Raw genomic sequence first — 5,000 nt, forward strand, 5'->3', positions numbered from 1 at the left:
TAAAGTTAAGCAGTCGAAATAAGGCTGCGTTAAAGTGATTTACTTTCGCTATGGGGCGGCGAAAGTAACCGGTCAAAGTGCTGGTAGAGAGTTAATACTGTTAAGCTTAAGATCGTCAAAGTCTTTGTTTTGGCTTAGTGAGGTTTGTTCGCAAAAATCGCTAAGTGCCGCTGCTATTGTTTTCCGAGCCAAATTCGGCGACCTTAGTATCGGGTTTATAACAGGCAGAAAGCGAGAAACACTTTGCGTGAAAATCGCTAAGTGCCAGCGCTAATGATTTCTGAGCCAAAATCGGAGATTTTAGTATGGGGGTTTAACAGGGCAAGCTAGACGGCAGGGCGTAAAATTAGACTTGGTTTAAGTATGTTAAAAGAGAGCGAATAGCGTGAATTAGACTTGGTTTAACTATGTTAAAGAGAGCGGAATAGCATGAATTAGACTTGGTTTAAGTATGTTAAAAGAGAGCGAATAGCGTGAATTAGACTTGGTTTAACTATGTTAAAGAGAGCGGAATAGCATGAATTAGACTTGGTTTAACTATGTTAAAGAGAGCGGAATAGCATGAAATAGACTTGGTTTAACTATGTTAAAAGAGAGCGAAATAGCGTAAATTAGACTTGGTTTAACTATGTTAAAGAGAGCGGAATAGCATGAAATAGACTTGGTTTAACTATGTTAAAGAGAGCGGAATAGCATGAAATAGACTTGGGTTTAACTATGTTAAAAGATAGCGAAATAGCGTGAATTAGACTTGGTTTAAGTATGTTAAAGAGAGCGGAATAGCATGAAATAGACTTGGTTTAACTATGTTAAAAGAGAGCGAAATAGCATGAAATAGACTTGGTTTAAGTATGTTAAAAGAGAGCGAAATAGCGTGAATTAGACTTGGTTTAAGTATGTTAAAGAGAGCAGAATAGCGCGAATTAGACTTGGTTTAAGTATGTTAGAGAGAGCAGAGTAGCGTGAATTAGACTTGGTTTAAGTATGTTAAAGAGAGCAGAATAGCGCGAATTAGACTTGGTTTAAGTATGTTAGAGAGAGCAGAGTAGCGTGAATTAGACTTAGTTTAAGTATGTTAAAGAGAGCGGAATAGCGTGAATTAGACTAGGATAAAGTATGCAAAATGAAGCTGAGGACTTTGTGAAAAAATGCGAAGTTGTTTGCTGTTCTAATTGTATGGGTTTGGAGATGTTTTTGGCTTGGATTAATAACAGGCAGGAAGCGCGAGGAAACGCAGCGAATATGGACGCGTACGCGGAAGGTGACGGCGGAGGAAGCGCGGATATGGAGGTGAAAATGGTGAAGGTGATGGCGCGAGGAAGGTGACGGCGCATGGGTGTGAATATGGAGGTGATGAAAGGTGACGGGAGGAAACGCATGATGTATATGACAAGTTAGTGTCGTACTTAAGCGGAGCGCGCGCTGTGCATGTATGAAGGTGTCGAAGGTGTTCATATTGCCTAAGACGCGTACGTGCACATGTCATGTCGCATAGGAAGCGTAGGTATGGTTGTGCAAGTCGTAAATGGCCACTTTGGTGGTTTAACATTGTTTCCAGGCCGCGTATGCGCAAATATGGGGTGCGGCGGCTATCTGCACTGCTGTGTATGAAGGTGTCGGTCTGTGTGGGGTTCCTATCGGAGAGAATACGTATGCTGCTTTGACGGAGTGAGCTGCTGGCCACACGTTTGTATTGGAGTGCGCCACACCACCCCCCTTTTTGTTTTGTTACTATATAAAGTGTAGCCATCCACCCAGCCAATTCTGAGGGCCAGAAGGGGTATTGGGGGCCATCGTGTGCAGTCTATGGCCACGTATGTGGACATGTGAGTGTGTAAATGTGTTGTACCAATGTATACGAGTGATAAACACTAATAGGTGTGTCGGTCAAAGTCAAATGTAGACGGCCATCTTAGGCTGAAAGCACCATATCCCGTCTGCTCTGTGAAGTTAAGCAGCCTCAAGCTCGGGTAGTACTCGGGTGGGTGACCACCGGGGAAGTCCGGGTGCTGTCTACTTTTTAGCCCGTTTTGAGCTGTTTACCGACTTTGCGTGTGTTTGCAAACGCAAGATATGATGTCTGGCATGTGCCCACACGACATCTTGGTTTTAGTATGCCTGGCGAGCCACTACACACGAGATCTTGTTTTTTGTATGGTGTTCTTTAATTTGATTATTATGAAGATGAAAGAGAACCGTTAGAACGGGTATGAAGGGTGTTCTAGGGGTGCTTTTCGGTGCTCTTTCACGTGGACATATCGCAGCATGCGACATGTCAGTGGAACACTGTCTAAATTAATAAATACTGTTTTGGCCGATTTCTAAAAGCGTCTATAAAAGGGCATAAGTGCAATGACTCGTCTTTGTAACCCTGCGGCCTAGGCGTAGTTTTTCACGGGGAATCCGAATATCAAAGGTAGATTTATGTACAACATGTACTTTTTTTGCAACATGTACTTTTTATCTACGGGACATAGACATACGTAAAAACACACGGCGGAGCCGTTCCCGCAATCAGAATTTGTCTAACTCTTCTAGATCAAAAGTTATTCAGCGAAATGTGAGACTTTGTTTGGCATGCTCTTTTTTTAGGTGGTTTTTTCCGGTTTTATGTGCCGCCCGGCAGATCTGGCCTGCAGACTTTAGCAGAAAACTTGGCGCATGTGTTCGCACGACCGCTCCCAAAGTTTTACAAGCATATCTCCAGTAGTTGCTTCGCAATGATTTTTTTAGTGACGCCAAAAAACGCCATTTTCGCGGAAAATGGACACCTTGGACGGCCAAAATCACCACTTTTGGCCATGTTTGGCCCTGCACATCCAGGAAGCAAATGAGACTGCTCCGTATAAAAACTGCCCTAGGGGTGCTTTTATGCGCGCATTCCCGTGGTCAAGTCAGATTTTGGCTAAATTCAAATGCCTTGTCTATAAACACTTTTTTCGACCTAAATTTTCACCTGTTTTGTCCCGAAATGATAGCACCCATTCTTTATTTGCCTATATATCGCGAAGGAGGCAACTTTTTTCCTGTTAAGTATAGATAAAAAATTTAATTCGGCGTTTTAGCGCACGAGGAACAAAAGTCTCCATACAAGCTACCCTCGGTTTCTAATGACTTTTTGAGTTAGGGAAGCGTGGATCTTCTTTTTTTCTTGTTTCCAGGACTTCACATGAACTTCCAACTCAACTCGAATTGTCATCCCGGGCCCACCACGCATCGAAACGACACTTTTCTCGGAACTGGCGAATAAAAAATAGGTCACCAGATGCGCAAGAGTCTGGGATGACAGAATATCAAAACAATAACAGAATCGTTAGTACTTTTTTTGTCACCAGCGCCCTTTTTCTGTTTTCGCGTACATAATCGAGCATAACTTTATCAATTTATACCATATCGACCGATATCGATTGTCACGATAGTGTACTTTTTTTAGGCGCACATGATGGTAAAAAGAACGGCCACCTATTCCCAGCCGTTCTTAAGCTATGCTCTTTTAAAGATTTTACTTTAGAGATGACACACCCTCTCATTTCACTCCATTACATGCTCTTTTTGCTGAATTACGCGGCACAGACGCAGAAAATCATGGTTCGCAAGTCGAACATTTTTGAAGAGCGCATCGAAACGGACATTTTCTTAAAATAACATGGTATACAAAAAGTGCGTTCTTGAGCCTGTAGCAAACGATTTGCATCCATGACATCCCAAAAACTTAAAATAACATATCTCGACTCCTAGAATGAAATCGACGTGAATCCTTAGGGCAGTTAGTGTGTTTTAGTATCATACTTAACACCACAAAGTTTTACGGGGCACTCTACAATACTCTTCCCAAGACGCAAGAAAATGTTCATTTTGGGGGGTCCTCTAACGCGAACTTAATGATAAAATACCGCACTTAGTCCATAAAATACGAACTTAGGCACTATTCGCACTTAGTAAAATAACTTCTCGCACTTAGAACGGGTAATTTATGTAAATTACTTTATGGGTGACTGCTGGGTTCTAACAAAACTGAAAGATACTGACTAGCTGCTGGCGCGGCGGTTACTTTTCCAGCTATAAATAGATGTTAAACGAGTAGTCTGTAACTGTCAGCAGTACTCAATTCCCGTCAATCTGCTGTAGATTAACGGGAATTTTTGTTAAGACGACGTAAACAAAAGCGAGTATCTTTCTTGTGACGGTTTCCTAGTATATGTGAGGTGACAAGTCGGTTACTGAGTGTAATTTTGGAAATGGCGTGTGGGTTTCTAAGATTATAGTTGGTTTTTGAGGCGTTACTTTGCTGTTTAGGGTGATTTCTCGGTCTTATTTTAGGATAAGATTGAGTGAACTCTGGCGATTTATGGTTTTTTAGATGTGTCTTTGTAGGAATAGTTCTGCTGTTTCTAAGACGTGTCTTTAAGACATTCCTTTAAAAATCGTGCGTTATTATTGCTTTGGGGAAACTTAGAGCGGTTATTTCGTGCGTGCAGAAATTGAGGTTGTACTCGTATGCTCTGCATAAGAATATAGCTTTATTTGACGCATTTTATGCGTTGCTCTGGGTATTTTGCGCTGAAGCGATGTGGAATTGCTGACGAGTGTGTGCTTTCGGGATAGTGACCTGACTGTGTGTGCTTGGATGCGAGGAAGCGTTTGCTGACGTTGCGAGGTGCTACATCAACGCTCTGTCGGTGCCGGTGCGAAGGTGTGCTGCGGTTGGTTGTATAGTGTTTCGTGCAGTTTTCGGATTGTGTGTCATTATGCGATACCTTCTGTGGTGCGTTTTGCGCTGGATTTTTCCGGTGGAAAGTTTCAATTTCGGGTAGAACCGTTTTTGATCTGGGGCTAGTTATGCGGCGTGCGGAGGGGACTACAACCCAAAGTATGCTGCGTCGTGCTCTATTATTCGCTTCTTGATCTACCTATTTTTAGGTGGAACTGTTGAAGTGAGGATCATATTTTTGTCTTTCTGTGCAAAAAGATTCTCGGCTATTAATGGCGGCTTTGAGAAA

General features: G+C 42.4%; 1 non-coding gene across 1 annotated transcript; it reads left to right on the forward strand.

The window, feature by feature from the left end:
• Positions 1-1,906: 1,906 nt before the first annotated feature.
• Positions 1,907-2,020, forward strand: PITG_33250. The gene has a single exon (XR_009934644.1). It is a non-coding gene; the product is annotated as an 8S ribosomal RNA (ribosomal RNA).
• The last annotated feature ends 2,980 nt before the right edge of the window (positions 2,021-5,000 follow it).

This window comes from Phytophthora infestans, genomic scaffold (assembly GCF_000142945.1).
Source record: "Phytophthora infestans T30-4 supercont1.52 genomic scaffold, whole genome shotgun sequence".
Lineage (NCBI taxonomy): Eukaryota > Oomycota > Peronosporomycetes > Peronosporales > Peronosporaceae > Phytophthora > Phytophthora infestans.